The sequence below is a fragment of the Anser cygnoides genome, chromosome 16 (assembly GCF_040182565.1).
Source record: "Anser cygnoides isolate HZ-2024a breed goose chromosome 16, Taihu_goose_T2T_genome, whole genome shotgun sequence".
Classification (NCBI taxonomy): Eukaryota; Metazoa; Chordata; class Aves; order Anseriformes; family Anatidae; genus Anser; species Anser cygnoides.
In genome coordinates this window covers 12,264,889-12,282,178 of record NC_089888.1, presented here as the reverse complement: position 1 = coordinate 12,282,178, position 17,290 = coordinate 12,264,889, and the positions used below count along the sequence as shown (strand labels likewise).

At 40.4% G+C, this 17,290-nt stretch overlaps 1 protein-coding gene across 16 annotated transcripts in view; it reads right to left on the bottom strand.

Annotated features, from left to right (window-relative positions):
• Positions 1-17,290, bottom strand: part of PTPRT (protein tyrosine phosphatase receptor type T) — a 571,615-nt gene that overhangs the window by 285,336 nt on the left and 268,989 nt on the right. The window lies entirely within an intron of this gene.

Below are 17,290 nucleotides of genomic sequence, written 5' to 3'. Positions count from 1 at the left end.
TAAATTAGGCTTGTTAGTGTACAGCAACATCAGAGCTAGAAATAACGCAACAAGGACAATTACATTTCTAGGAGGGAAGGACCGGCTGAATTTAAGCAGGAAGATAGATACTAAGGCAATTTATGAGTTTGTTAACCCCGAAGCTTGCATCATATTAACCATGGCACTGGATGTTGAACTCGTGTTTTGATTCATCAGGCAGTTATTTTACAGCACGTTGTGTCTCAACTCATCTCTTCACAGATGCATCAAGGTGACAAATGTTAGCAATAAGGAAAAACATTATGAGAGTTATTTGATTCAATTCTGTTTAAAGGATCTGCTTTATGTGTGTGCAGACACTCGCAGAAAAAGCTGAAGAACATACCAAGATCTGGTGGGGGGGGGAATCTGTGTGTCAGCAGCCAGGCATAATAATTTCTAATCAAATGCAGCCCTCTTGACATTCTGAATTCTGATGCAGCTGCCAAGTCATGCTACAAATGTATTTCTCCACTGGCCTCTTGCAGTTCGCAGAAGATTGAGTTTGAAAAGCTTTGCCTCACTTCTAACCTATTGACTTTCCCTATTCCATGCCACAGCAGTGTGACACTCAGATGAGCCAGATAAACATTTTGATCAATTCTGTCCACTGAACAGCCATATATTCTAATTTCTTTTTAATCAGCAGATACCAGCAACTTTCTCCCACAAAACTGTTTTTTTTCCTGTGTTTATGTGGTGTGTATATATATATACACACACATGTATATATATATATATATATGTATATATATATATATGCACACATGCATTTTGTGAAGTACTGAAAAGCATGGATGCAGAAGAAAGTCAATCTTTCATAAAGAAATCACACACTCTAGAGACCTTGGAAAATTCAAGTACAATGCAAGCACAGCTGGGGAAGAGGCTGTACTAAGAAATAAGAAAAGCTACAGGCAAGATGCTCTCTGGCAACCCTATCTTTCATTTTGATATGCTGAAAATCCCAAAGGTCCCAAATCAAGAAACTCCAGATTCACAGCAAGGACCTTGAAGAAACACATGAGCTGAATCCAAACTTTTTAATTTCTTTCAAATAATTGTAGTCTGCAAGACGAGATTTTGACAAATGTTCAACTGTTGATATGCTTCTGCTCCCAGTCAACCACAAAATCCCCTTCCTCAATTAAACAAGAGATTTCAGTGGGTGCTATATTATTCTTAAAAATACACCCAAATAAACTAAAGTTTTGAGAACCTGAGATTTGGATGCAGTTTGTATGACCTACAATAATTTCTTACCCAAAGTCCAATTACCAATAGGCTTGAGGAGGCAGCGCAGCTGGAAATCTGATGGGCTGGTTTCTAAGACTAATTACAACACTCACCTCCATGACCTCTGACAGTGTGCACAAGCTGCCTCATCTTCCCCTATAAATCAAGTAAGAACAGTAAAAACTGCTGCCGAGAATCTGGGAGAAAAGCCACTGTGTAACTGCTGATTAACAGTAGTGTATCTTTGTTTTCTGTGGAGGAACACAGTGGCTGCTGCAAAACGCACCACTTGCAGCGTTTCAGTGCCATATTCATAAACAGTACAAAATGAGATGAAGACAAGTTGTACATTGACCAGATCTCACATTTGAGGATGATGGCACAGTTGATCAAAACACTCAGTAAAGCAAAGCAGAGATGCTGGGCATCAACAAGGATTTGGACTAAATGTCTGCAAACCCTGGGTAGGAACCCAGGAAAATTCATTTCTGCTCCACCCCCGATGGGATCACAAGGCACGTCGTTTCACCTCTGTTCACCTCCTCAACCCGTCTCTCTGTTGCATTTAGATAATAAATGCATCTCTACCCTGAAGATCTACTCTGAAGCTGTTCTATGTGTAACACAGTAGGGCCTTGAACTGTGCTAGGGTAGGCAAGTGTTTCAGTGATAGAGTTAGGAAATATTTCACTTTTACAGATTCATGTATAAAAATAATGAGCTTTCCTCCGGGAGAAAAACATCAGCTCTTATAAAAAGTTCAAAGCAATAATTACAATTTTATTTTTTTGCCACCCACCAAACAAGTGAATCACACGCTGTTCGCAGAATGACAATGGCCCTTTGTGCAACTGCTGACAATTCGAGAGAGAGTACGAAGCCTGGATGTAGTGACTGACAACAGGAGCAAGTGAAATAGCCATCCATCAAAAAACATTTAACAAAATAATTATAGTCTTAGTTTCTAAAAGAATAGCCTTACAAGTAATTGCCATATGCAAATTATTCATAGTCTCTTAGTTATAATTTATGGTTGCCTTTTTTTTTTTTTAATATCGCATACCTAGAGATAAACGAGAAAATACTATAAAGACTTACTATCTCTTATTAGGAGTTTACTGGAGACAGTTATTTTATATGACAGTGGAAAAGATGAAAAATTTCCAGTTACGGTGCCATCTCTGGCAGAGAGAAGTACTCACACCCTGCCATCTGCCATCTGTCTCTACCTGCACTTATTTCCACGGAGATGTCACAGAGCAGCTCCCACAAGAAACCCTTTCCCTGGCTGGTCAAGACAGCGCCCACCACGTCCAGCCTGGCCTCAGTAGGGGCGTTTCAAGTCCCATCAGTACTGAAACTGATACTGGGTACAATACATCCATCTACAAAATCTTGCTGTTGTGAATAAATTGTAATGTAAATCGTTCGTATTATCAATTATACTACAAACTGGTCTCCAAATATGCCCAGCTGTATATGCTTTGCATTGTTCTTGCACTGTGGACTTGGACGGGCGTCCTGTCCCAACCTCCAGAACCTTCCAAAGGTTGCTCTGCGTGCTCCACGACCTGCAGCTGGGAGCCGCTGATCTGTTAGGAAGTCCGTGCCCAGTGAAGCTCCCGTGGGCAGGGTACATCACTTACTGCAGGTCCAAGAGCTCAAAAATTGTTCTCACTAAGAAAAAAAAATAATAATTCCAAACAGCCTTTTAAGGACAAATGTGTTTTTCCTTATTATCTTTAAAATAAAGTGACATATTGTGATTCAGAGCCTGACAGCCTTCTTTAGAATGAATACAGAATTGAAGCTGATGGGACTTATTTTCAATTTATAGGCCTGTATGTGCAAATAAAAGAGGTACAATCTGGTCTGGCACCAACAAGCCACTTGTCACATTTTCCACTCATATAAGGAACTAGGGAATGAATTAACATGTCACAAATGGAAATTATTGATCGATGCATGACTGAAAGCCACTTAAATGTCTCCAGGCAAGGATTTGAATAAAACAAAAGGTATCCTGGAGAAACTCTTATTTAGAGCGATTTTGAACAATAATAATAACAGAAAAATCATTTGGCTCTGTTTTTTTATTTACTTCCATCTGGAAAGTTCAAATGTCATAAAACAGACACTGAACTAAAAAAAAAGTTTGGGGAGAAGACATTACCTATGCTGTGTGAAAATTTGTTTTGGTTTGTTTGTTTTTATTACTATATATTTACTGGACACTGAAGCACATGCTCATTAAAGCAGCTGAATATCAGGTCAATTAAATTTAGTGCTCTTGGATCAACAGGTTACATTAATTAATATCTTGCTGATTTTACCAGCTTCCTGAATAACTAAAAATGAACGTGTTATGTTCAGATCAGTCAGAAGCAAGGAGGAAGGGAAGATGGTAAATAAATTCATTTTTAAAAATCCATTCAAACGACAGGGAACATAAAAAGGCACTCTCTCATAGTTATTAAACATACCACTGAAAATTGGGGAATTAAACCATGAAGTGCTCTCTAGCTGGCCATAAATTTCAATTTTTCCCCTGCTTGGTGCATAATGATGCCTTGATAAGCCTCCTATTATTGATGCATCTGCAACATATATCCTCTTTTTGAGCTGAAATGCTACTTTGCAGCAGATGGTGGCTATTGTGTTTACACATCAGCACTTTATGATTGCATTTTCTCACGTCTGCAGTAAAAAGAAAGCCGTAATTGAGTTTTTAATGGCTTTGCACATTGTTCATTAAGATTACATGAGTGTGTTCTGACAAATGACAGCTGAAGAAATGAGCCACTGAGAAGCCCTCGTGATCACCACAGACCTCTGCTGATGCTCCTTCACTGCTGGCTTTGAAGAACTGTGCCGTTTAAAAGGGAAATTATAGCAACCATTAAAGACTGAACGTAAACTTGGAAAGAAAACTGTCAGAATGCTCAACTGCAAAACAAAGCTTCGAAAACCCTGAGAACCAAAATCTGGTACAGAACTTTTTTTTTTTTTTAAATAGCAAACTCCTTCCCACAATCCAGGAAGGTTTTCCAGCAGCTCCATTGATGCATGAGCCTATTTCCACAACACACAGTGTTGCTTCTTCACAAAGCAACTCTATCCTCAAGAAGGTATGGGTCTGCCATCTGACCTTGTTGACACAACAATGAACTCAACACGGAGTAATTCGGGTTGGAAGGGGTCTCGGGCCATACCTAGCGCAACCCCCGCTCAGAGCAGGGCCAGCCACGAGGCCCCGTTGGGCTGTCCTGGAGCTTTTACCCACGGAGCCTTTCCCAGCCCCCAGGAAGACTGCCCAGCTCGCTGGTAACCAGCTCCAGCACCTGGCTGCCCTCGTGGGCTTTCTTTACAGCTGGTCTGAAACATCTCATGTGCAGCTACACCCTTTGCCTCCCATCCTCCAGACACTCCCTGAAGCAAAGGTCCCAGCTCAGACCTCCCGAAACGCTCCTTGGGGGGGGGGGGGCATTGGGGGGCTGCTGTTAGGTCCCCCCAAAGCCTTCCCTGCCCCACGCATTGGGCAACTCCTCAGCCTCTTGCAAGAGCTCCAGCCCCTCGGGGGCCTTCAGTGAACCGCAGACAAGAGCCACCACCCGCTGCTACCACCCCATCGCCTCGGACCGAGCCCGCTGCCAGCACCCTGCCCGACCACGACACCCGCAGGTGGGAGGCCCCGTCCTGCCTCCCACGGCAGCGGCTGCACTGCACGGAGCCTCCTGCGGCTGAACTACAGTACCAGGAGAGCTCTGGAAACTTCACATCTCATAAAGATATGGAGAAAATGTACCTGTTCTAGCAGGATGCAAAAACAAAACATCCTAGGAAAGGTGCTTATCAGAACAGTAACATCAGTTTACACCAGCTGTTTTACCCTACATACATAAGTGTATGACTAAACAGCTTTCTTTGTGGTTTTCATACATGGGAAGAAAGGTCTATTTCTATGAACCCTCAATAAACACACAAAAAAAGCCACCCTGCCACACAGTCTGTGTGGATGGATACCAAAATGAAGGACAGCTTATGGCCAAGGAGACTGAAGTTATTTAGAATAATATTGATTTCAATGGCAGGTACGATTTCTCAGCATCCTTTCTAGGTTATTATGAGCGTGTGACAGAGCACAGACCCTACAGGGGCACCTCTGATAGCCTCCCTTACAGAGAAAATCAGTTTGCAGCTAGTCGTGGCTAATTACCTGTGCATCTTTCGAGCACTTTGTCTCTTCTACTGCAGCCTCACTTCTTTTAAGGAAGAGTCCTCTCAAAATTCCTTTTGGAAATCCTCTGCATTTGAAAGTCATTCTTTCAACAACAGCTTTTTAATTCAACAGACCGGTGAGCTGTGACTTTCCTTCGCAGGAGTGCTTTGACTTTCCCAGTATTTCAGTCGCACTGGATTAGGGTTGAAGCCAGTTCATTATCTTGTAAAACGACCTGGAAGTCTGTAATCATTGGCATTTTTACAGAAGGAGAGATCTAGCAAGAGGCACCTATGCCAGCCAACTACAGAAGCTCATGCCTTTCCTAGTAAGGTTCCCAAATACAAAATGTATTTGCACAGCTTTTGGTAAAGCACGTTTATAATGCTGTCAAGTCAGTCTGAACACCACAGGATGGATATTGAAAAGCATCTACACCGAGTATGAAATAAATTTGTATACGGACAATATATGAAAACAAGTCAATCTACCTCAATACTGGGCCCTCCAGTAGTGACAAAGTGGCTACTTTGAAAAGAACAATCACAACAGTATGTGGTAGAATTTATCATTTCAGCATCTGCTCATCAGCTTTTTTTTCTTTTTTCTTTTTTTTTGAACTTGAAAAGCAGCATCTCCCCCTTTCATTGATTTGCCACAGGTGGATCTTCCTTCCACGATTCTTGTCGAGTCAGCCAGACATAATACCCTGTCTCAACAAGCTCTACAGTTTAATTATGCATTGTGCTGCTGGAGGAGGAAAAAAAAAAAAAAAAGTATTTCCATATACTGGCTTTAAGTTACTGCCACGAAATTCACAGCTCTTATTTTATGTAAAGTTATGATTACCCACCTTCTTCATACTTCCCCCATTTTTATATCCCTACTCTTCATACTCGTGTATAACCACTGACGAAAGCTTAGAAATCTCTTTCCCTGACTGATGTACCCCAGACAGCAGTGCTTGTACAAACTCAAAATTAAACAAGGCATATCTCACAGCTGCTATCCCTTTTTCAAATATTAGGACAAAATCAGACCCATGGGTTTTATTTCTCCAACGTGGGCCATACTGAATTAATCTACCACAGAATAAAAAGAGCCTGATTCACGGATAAATATGAATATAAACTGCAAGTTGAGTTCCATATAATTCATGAGGACAATTCATTCGCTTGGGAAACTGTCGAATAATAGGAAAATATTTTTTAAAGAGACAACCTTTATTTGTAAAGACCTTTTCTTCTGGAAATTTATGTCATGAAAAGAATTACGTTGCTGGGCTTTTTTTTGTAAGAAAAATCTTCTCTGGGAACAAGACAGATCACGTATTGCTTTAGCAACTGCAAATATTTGCTGTACTAATTTAAAGGAAGTTAAGATTGCAGCATAAAACTTCACCAACTTTTACTGAATCACAGAATAGTTTGGGTTGGAGAGAATCTCAAAGCCCATCCAGTTCCAACTCACTGCATCAGGTTGCCCAGGGCCTCTTCCAGCCTGGCCTGGAACACCCCCAGGGATGGGGCACCCACAGCCTCTCTGGGCAGCCTGTGCCAGGGCCTCACCGCCCTCTGAGGGAAGAATTTCCTCCTAACCTCTAATCTAAATCTCCCTTCTTTCAGTTTAACACCATCCCCCCTCATCCTGTCATCATCTGACCAAGCAAAAAGTCGCTCTCCATCTGTTTTAGAAGCCCCCTTCAAGTACTGACAAGCTGCAATGAGGTCCCCCCGGAGCCTTCTCCTCTCCAGGCTGAACACCCCCAGCTCTCTCAGCCTTCCCTCACAGGAGAGGTGCTCCAGCCCTCTGGGCATCTTCGTGGCCTCCTCTGCACCCGCTCCAACAGCCCCACATCCTCCTGGTGCTGGGGGCCCAGAGCTGGACGCAGGGCTCCAGGTGGGGCCTCAGGAGGGCAGAGCAGAGGGGCACGATCCCCTCCCTCCCCTGCTGCCCACCCCTCTGCTGATGAAAACTGGGTGTTTAACAAACATGGGTCTGGTTTCCACATTTCACAGTTTCTCTGGGAAGGAGGATGCTTGCAGCTCTTCTGTTTTATTACAAAACCAAGTAATTGCAGCACAATATTCAGAAGTAGGGAAACCAGTGTCCCACAGTTTCATAATTGCACGCTGCAGACTTGTTCATTGATTCCACCAATTGAGCCACAATGTAGGCATTTTCAGTGGCATCCAGACACCAGTAAATCACAGCTATTATCAAACTCCACTCCTCTTACAAATGTTTTCCAAGGGCTGCGTAATGGCGACCCACAGACATGGAAACAAGATCAAGTGACTGCAAAAGCCAACCAGAGCCTAATTAGCTGAGGGCTTTAAGGTGGATGATGGGATTCTGCAAAAGGCTGTAAAGCAGGGACTTTAGGATGAAATGTTTTGTGAGAAGTTTCAGAATCCCAGCTCTCAACAACAGAGAAACGGTCTCAGGAAGAGATGACACCCAGAGTCCAGAAGCTTTGCAGCCACTCTGGGTTATTGCAGAATCTTGCAACATACCCCAAATTTGTTTGCTCATTTTTCTTATTTCTATATTTTATTGCTTTTTCCCCCACTTCATGCTTAGGAAGGGACCTTATATGTTAAAGGGAGGCGCTTTTAACCTTACAAGAATATTTAAATCATCACGTGAAAATACCTTCCTCACTGCTCTATTGTTAAAAGCATTGTTCTTATAATGTAACGTGTAGCTCTTGTTCACATAGTCCCATGGCATTTACCAAGGACAGACAGACACTGACATATTTCCAATGGGAAGTTAGCATAGGGGATTCAATGTGAAGTTAACACAAAGGACTTCATAACTCCCCCACTTACAAATGAGGATTATTTCACTGTCCTGAAGAAAATTAAACCACAACGTGAAGGCACAAAACAGCAACGAAAATAAGCACTTGGGAGAGAGATAGCAACCAACACAGCAGAGGGACTTCTTGTCATCTCAATTTCTAGTGAAGGCATGGTCACTGGGCTAGAAATCCTGGCTCTGTACAACAACTGACTGCAGTGCTACACAAATGACTAGAAAAAAAAATACAGACTTTTCTCTGCTGCTAGTTTCTGGCCTCAGCTACAGCTCAGAGTGGTCCCTAGCAGCCTGTACTCAATACGGGTATACTTGTACCCAAACTACTGTTAGATTCAGCGTGGAAAATCAGCACTTAAAAATTAATTAGCATCTGTATAGAGCACAAACATCGAAGTGACACTTAACTACACTTCCCACGCCCAAAAAGCTCATTCTAAACCTTGGCTCTGATTCCTGAGAGCACTGACACCTAACAGTTTTGGTCTGTAACAAGGACTATGCAGTTTATCATGAAGATTCATGACAAAATTTCTCTCTTTGCTGGTGCAAGGTGATGTCCAGTGTTGCTTTACATCTGCATCTCAAGAGCAGGTCCTTCCGTCACAAATCAGCCTAAGAGCATTTGCAGCTGATGTTTGCTGGAATAGCATCAGTGGACAAATCACCTTCTCCTTTCCAACACCAAACTCAAATTTTGATTTACAAAGCAGAAATCATTATCAAATCTCAGATGAGAGCCATTGCTCTAAAGCTATCTTGCAAATGCTCTGCTCTCAAGGCTCTACAGTCAATTCTAGAATTTTCTTCCCATGTTTCATAAATGTTTCTTTAATAAAAGACTGATTGACACAGCCATAAGCCTAGGTTCACTGAGAAACAAACAGTGGTGTGTGCTGTAGAATCATAAACAATTCTATAAATCTCAACAGTGAAAAACTTTTTAATAGATTCATTGCCAACATTCAATGTTGCTAAGGTCACTGCCGTAGTGCACTTCAAGACTGTCCTTATTCCATTATTTATAAATATGGTATAAATCGCTTTGCAGTACTATAAAAAAACAGGTCCATTAGCAATGAAGCTATTCCAGTCTATCAGGTAAATGAATCTTGTAAAAATGAACATGTTCCTCTCTACAGTCAACAGACCAGAAGTCTCTATAATTTTAATTATAACTTCTTGTTTGCAACATCATTTTTTAAAACACATGAAAATGTACACTAAAACTGAAGAGGTGTTATTGCTTTTCAATTCCAGGAGTCTGATAACTATCTATCCTATCAATTACTATCTTAACACCTAGATAAAATAGGCAATTGATTTAAACGCTTAATAAAGTATAGCTTATTAAATGGGCAAATAAACAAAAGAGAGGGAATGGTCATAATTCAGCTTAATATCTTTGTTTAAAGACATTACAAATCTTGTTCTTAGGACCCAAGAGCTTTATTACAGCTGAGCCTTGAAAGAGAAGGCCCACAAAAATGAGCTGCAGGGACATTAGTAACCCTCCAAGCCTCCTGCAAATGTAGTTCCGAGAAGGCTCAGGATTCAGCAGAATATTAAGTATCTTCCTTACCTGACTTAACCTGTGACCAACTGGCTGCTGCCGAATGCCTCTCTCTCATGGAAATAGTTGGATATCAATACGCAGCCTCTGAATACACCCTCTGAAAAAACTGATCAATTTTTTAAGTTCAAGGCATACACCTACTTGTATAACGAGCATCGTTTATAAATAGATGCTAAAGAACTCTCTCAGGAGGAAATGCCAAAAAGAAACGCGTTTAGAGGTAGCAGTCAGTGAAGACTTTTCTGAAAAAGTAATTGCTATTTATTATGTGTGCCTCATAGTTTGTTTATAAATACGGTACGTACTTTAAAAATAAAATTCCGAATCTCATTAAAACTCAATGGCTAAAAATAAAGTTCTCTCTCACCAAGTAGACAGATATTCAAGGAAACCATGTTGTAGGTTGTTGATTGCAAGCAATTAAAGAATTAAATCACTATATCACAGCTACTGCAACATCAGCTCTTCTTGGAGGCAGGGGGCAGCAAGACAAAGGTCAAGTCTGCTGCCTCTCCGTACCAAAACAGGCAACTGAAACCTGCTTTGATATGCCTAAACAGACATGATATGCACAAAGTTTGCAATAACAGTTATTTTTGGTTTTGAAAGCTATGTCTGAATGTCTGATATATGTGTAATGGTCAACAGACATGAAATAACTAACAACTCATGATTATCCTCACAAACCACCTACTCTGCACTATCCAGACACAGTGGCTGACCAATTAAGACATCTAAAAACTTACCAACAGCCCTTTTCCAGCACACCCGTTACGTTACCTATTTTTATTTTGTCTTGACCCATGTTTTCCACTTCTGGTTTGTCTCTGAACACATTTTTTTCACTTTTGCCTGCTTTATTTCTCTCCTCTGTACACATTTGGAAAGACGAAGCACACAGACTACAAACTCCATTACGCCTTCTCCTCCCTTTCCAGGTGAGCCACGGGTACCTGCTGGGTGCAGGCTCATTTGAGAGAGGTGTGTGGATGGATGGCTTGAGGTTCATAAAAAGGTTCAGTTCAGTTTACTTTCATTTGGCTGCTCTAAAGCCACTGAGATTGAATGCCACCAGATGGTTACCCCAGGGTACCTGAAGGTTCCCAGACACCAATCGACGGCATCAGTGTGCATCAGACAAAACCTACTGCGCCTTCCAGTGTCTCAGGAGATCACCAGGTGAGACTGCCGTGTTTGTAAGGGTCCTGTTTTTGACAAGGGAAGAAGCCATGCTTATATTTTTGCTGTTGTATTTAATTAAAACTGACATAAAATCTGAATTGCTGGGCGAGTTGGACCCCAAGGGTCAAAACCAATGTGGATTTTCTGGAAGACACTCTAGAATCCCTTGTCATATCAACAGGACAGCAACCGGAAGTATTTTGGTGAAAAATTTACTTCACTAGAAAGGATTGGACCCCAAGTTGTCCAAGCAGTCTTATTTTCATTATATCAGACTCTTTGTTTGCTTAATCACTGAAAACAAATGGCTGAATAATTTCCTACACAATTCCAGAGAATTAGAAGCGTTGTACACGCCAGCCAGAATTAAATATCTCATTAGCACACGTGCAGCTACTACGTTGCTGGCCAACATTTATGGCCTCTGCGACTCATGTAAAACTTCCATATGTCTTATATATGTAACATTTTCTAGGCAACTGCAGAGGGATTATTACCTTTTATATTTGTGACAGAAAACACATACTAAATGCAATGCCAAAAGGCAACTATAGCGATGTCTCAAGAATTGTTTCTGAAAGAGTTTGTTTTTACATAAGAATGCTCTAACCATATGGTCACTTATTTGCACATTTACAAAATCAGCACTACAGCTCTAAACTCCGAACATGTTAAAGATTATACGTGGAGTTATTTTTGCAACAAATTCTCAACGCTGCTGAGCTTGGTTTCAGCAGAAAGTGTTAACTGCTGTTCAAGTCAGTGATGCTATTCTGGGTTTACCACAGTATAGCCAAGGATGGAGTTTGGCACAAGGAATTCAGGACGTAATTAAGACCATCTCACAAGCCACCACACAGTATGGCAGGGCAAGAATTTCTCAAAAGGAGCAGCTCAAAGCTGCAAAGCAGAGGCTGATGCACGCCACCGTGTAGGCGTAGTGGCACAGGAGAAAGATGCCTCAGTCGTTTCAATCCACATAGTTACCAGCTGCGATCGCTCTGATTTGCTCATTCCCATGGGAACTAAATTAAACCAGATTTTTCTTTGAAATGGCAATGTTTGTTTGCCTATGGAAACTCCTGTTACAATTACAGCAACCTAAACAGAAGAGTCGCTGTCAGCATCCTCATTTTCAAGTGTGTAGTCCTGTTAGGGTAGACACTTCTTAGCTAAACGTTACTGATTTCAAGAAGAGAAAATGAAATGCTACCTTGAAGCAGCTCACTTGCCAACGCTGGCTAATACCACCATTCAGAGAAAGTGCAGAAGTCTCCACAATAAAATACTAAGTTAATCCAAACAGAAGAAGTTTCTCCATAACATGGGGAATTTTGCGACTGACCCATGATGACACAAAACAGTATTAGTGCTTAAACTCCAAACCATGCAGTTGCAATTGAAGATTATTAAACTGGATCCATCACTGCACAGAATTCTAATCGTTGTCTCAGTTAACATGTGATAGCTACTGAAACTTGACAAATATTTTTACTCAAATAACTTGACAGTTGTGTTCAATAACAAAGCATTTGAGTAGCTTAAAACCAGTTGTGCCTTTGAGCCACTGGATACATCCCTGTGTTTTAATCAAACAAATGCTCAGCTCAGTGCATTTAATGTACAAATAATTTGGAATATTTTATCATGACTCACTTCTTGGTCTCTTTGATAGTAAGCAGAAACAGAATTATTAATATCTACAGAGGCTATTATTCACATGGGTTTTTCTGAGCCCAGCTGGATGCCTGTGTAATTTTTTTTTTTTTTTAAACTGAATTGTCCAACAGTGGGTACACATTTATTTCCTGTGGACTGAAGTTCATTTGGAACTTAGTGTCATATGCACAATATTAAATTTTGGTCAGAAATTAATGGTATCTACCAAAACATGCTTTCTGGCCATGTTTTTTCCAGGGGGAAAAAATGGCTGTATGCTACATCACCCATTCCGAGCTCAGCAGGTAGTGACAGACTGACCTGATACCACTTCTTGCGTAGAAGCTTCCAGTGTCGTACCTGGTGAGTCCCTGGATCCAACCAAAACGCACCTTTCTCTCCCTTGGGTAGCTTACACACAGTACCTGCCACACAAGATGACTAGCTAGCGTGGTCATGAGTGCGCTGAACCAACCAGGACTTCATTTAAATGAAGGGTGTTAGTTAACCGTATTACAAACATCACACCAAGTCGTGGCACTCTGGTTAAGTGGATGGAGCTAAAAGTTACAGAAGGACTGAGTCTACATGAACATATTTTTAAGATGCAGTGTAAACAGAGTTCATACCATTAATCCAAAATTGTAAGACACAGCCCCTACGCCACCCCAGCTATGCAAGCTGCTAGTTTGCCTCGAGTTCCTCAGAGCTCACAACAAACTCTGCAGTCAGTGCCAAGCCACTTATTTAATTGCTCGTTTCCTCCTACAGAGCACAGTTGAATGCATTCTTAGGAAAGACATTTGGGCCATCGGTTGTCAACCTTCTGCCATATTTGACTATTTTCAATCTTGAATAGTCTTCAAATCCCAAATAGAATTGTGTGTCCCACTCCCCAAGGATTACTTTATTTAATAAACTCTCAGGAGGTATTTCAAAATCCCTGCTAAATCCACTTTTTAATCCATTATTACACTGGCATCTAAGTAATTTCTGTACATTAGAAAGTCATAGCTGTCCCCTGCAAGCACTCTGCTTGTTAGCCTTTCATGCTGGATTCACCTACATGGATACATCTATTTGTTATTGTTTAGGTTGTTTTTACCTCCAAGCCTTCTAAGATCATCCCTTTTCTTTTTGTTAAAGACTCCAAGCTCTTCTTTTTAGTAACCAATTAAACAGCTATGAAAGAAAACACATTAGCAAATCATCTACCTCACTTCAAAATTTTCTCGGAATATCAAAAAGACTTCTTGTTCCTTACCAAAACCACAACTGGCTGTTTGACCCACAGTACGTTGGTCTGACACCCATGAGGAAAGGTCCAAAGCAGGACAGAATAATTTCTAGAATTGAGACTAGTGCAAATAATCATTTAGATAGTCTGAAGAGTACTTTTTTGTTGTTTTTTCTTTTTTCTTTTATTTTCTTTTTTTCTTTTACAAAGAGATGAAGCTAATTACTGATATTCTAGCTGACTTACCGGTTCTCATTTCCTGCAGCCAGAAGATTTAAATAAACCTAGTATCTCTATTATCTTTTTCTGAAATTATCTTTTCACCCCAATTTCAAGTGTCTATACTACAGCTCAAAATTATTCTTAATAGGCTTCTTTTCATTTATTTTTTTTAAGTGGAATGCCATTTTTATCTTCAAAGTTTACATTTATTTGCTTTATTTCAACATTGCTTTATTTCATTGCAGTCCCAGCAGTCACTCTCAGTAGGTACTTTCAGTCTTCAAAAATGCCACCGAAAGTAGCAATGGTTGAATAAGTTGCTCTCATATACAAACTACACATCGTGGTACAAATGGTAGCATGGTTTCCTACAGATAAAATTTCTTAATTCTTCAACTGAAACCAATGGCAAGATACACGTGAACTTCAGTAGAAGGACAGCGCTCTGACTTGCTTTTACTTCACTAGTTCTTTGTATTAAAATTGCTGTAATTTAAGCAGGTATGAAACATCTTTTGGGACTACACATTTTAATCATTATCATATGATACCATAAGATGTTCCCAGCATAAGCAGGAATAAAAGTTAAAACTCTAAATGAGAGTCTTCTAACAACTTAAAGTATTGTGACTTGAGTGGAGTGTCAGGCAATTACAGACGAACATTTCAGATGGCCAAGAGGTAAAGTGAAAACTTCAGTCACATTTTCAGAACGTGAAGGAAGTTTTCAGTACTGGTTTAAGTTCAAAAGGAAACAGATTTTTCCATAGGCAAGGCTTACCCTCACTATTTCAAGAGTTTGCAGTTGAAACAGGTTGTAAATACTTCACGTAGAAGGAACTCAACTTAAAATATACTTGGAGCAGTTCTCCCGGGTCCTGATCCTCTCTTAAATGAAGCAGACAAATAAGCCTCCTCCCAAACTCAGCAGGATCAGAATCAGTGCCAAATTATTAACACGTAGTTTCTCAGTAGGATTATCTATCTTTGTAAAATAATTGCTCCTCATGGCCTTGCAAACAAGCGAGCAATTTATGCAGGATTTACACTGAGCTAACTAGAATTTTCACAAATTCATGCAAACAGACTAACTTTCCAAGCATGTGGATGCAATCAAGCTTTCATTTTTCCCATTAATCTCTATTACAGAAATGTAGTCTGCGATCGTATTTCCATTCCTCCTGGCTTAATATATCAAATTGTATTCTTGCAGCAAGAGTTGTGTTGTAGACAGCTTCAACAACATTGTCCTGACACAGATTTGAGGATGGCAATTTCTCTGGCATCCACACCCTGCTCTTTTTTAAGTTTAAATAGCCGAATGAGTTTCCAGAAACCAGGGATGATTTTCATTTGACTTCACTCGTGGTTTCCAAACACTGACAGTAATGTAGTAATTCCAGGTGTATATTAGTTTTTATCAAAACCATATGCTGTGTGACAGACATTCACACTGTGCTTCTACTACAATTAAAAATGCAGCTTGGTGTCCCTTTCCCCTTCAGTTGTCTTCACAGTATCAAACTAAGCCATAAAAAGATAACCTGGCCTGCAAGGAAGTAGTTCAGTATAGTCTCTTAAAAACCATGTACATCTGTGTGCCTGTTAAGTTAAAGATGCTGATATTTCCCTAAAGCGATCGACGCTTTTTCAAATGCCTTCAGACAAAAAAACTACCACCCTGAAAACTTTGTTTTGCAGATAAGTCCCCCAAAGCATTATAGCATTTGTCAAGTAATTGTGCAGAACTGTTTTCTAATCTGCACAGACAACAAGTAGCACAGGAATTGGTGGGATATTTGAACTGAAACCATCTTTGCATAAAAAGACAACTTGGAATGAAAACTGAGTGCCAATTCTGCTTCCCTGATTACATGCATCCAGCGTTGGAAACAGAATCCCAAGGAGAAATAAGAAAATCTCTCAAAACGCATAATTGAGATTTCTTCCTTTGGTGGTCATATACAACATAAAATGTATCATTATAAATTTTTTATTAACTTTAATTAAGCTTCCACTGACCTGAACTCATTGCGATGAGTAATCTCACGAAACCCATAAGATATTCCTTTAAATGTGAGCACATGTACAGGTAGCCTACAATATTGCCAGGATAACCAACTGGTCAAGGACAGCAGTAGTGTGTTTGGATAGCTTGAGTATTTCTCAGACTATCAAAATTGCTCGAAAAATAAAAAGACATGCAGACTGCCTTCTCTAGTTATTTGATAAAGCACTGAGATTCACTGGTATGCAGAACTCAAATCCTGCATTTGTCATTAATCCCTCAAGTGAGAAACATACCTGAGACAGACCACTGCTGCTTGTGATATAAAAACTACATTTAAAAAACAAAGCTTTTCCATTTGTTTAGCCTTCTCTATTACTTTTGGTATACAGAGCACCATGATGTGAGCCACCAGAGGAACGGAATTAGAGCAGTCCTCCTCAATTTCCTTTGCGAGTTTGCCTCTGTATACTGTAAGGAGGAATCCAATTTCCAAACCTACAGGCAGTCCATTTAAAACACATCTTTCCATTTTGAACGCATACCACTTGCAGCTTTTGCTTTGAGGACAAGCAATTATGTTTCACCCTGGTAAGGCAAAGGCTCAGCATATTCCACTAAAAACCGGTAACATGCCACAGGTTTACATTTTCAACACAGATACCTTTATGAAATTTTGATTTCACACTACTGTAGATACTCCATGCCGAGCGTAACCTTTCCTCCAAACAATCTTTATGAATCCTACCCTGTTTTAGTTTTCTTCTAAGGTATTAGATTCAGTACCATTTTTATTTGAATCAGTTCAAGATTCTTTAGCCACTGCATTAATAATAATGCATTAAGGAGCTAAGAAGAATTGAGATCATTTGCCCCGTTTGGGTCAGTCTCTACCTTGCATTCATGCAGCCTCCATCACAAGGATGAATTTAGAAGAACAGGGGGAGACTGGTTTCTTCCTGGTCACAGAACTGGTCAGACTCAGCACGCAACAGTTTGCCTATCGGTTTTTTAAGCACTGTGTTTCCAACAAAGGGTATGCATTTTCAATCTTACAGGATTTCTCTAGGCCACAAGCATACGTACGTTTTCCCTGGTATATTTCCA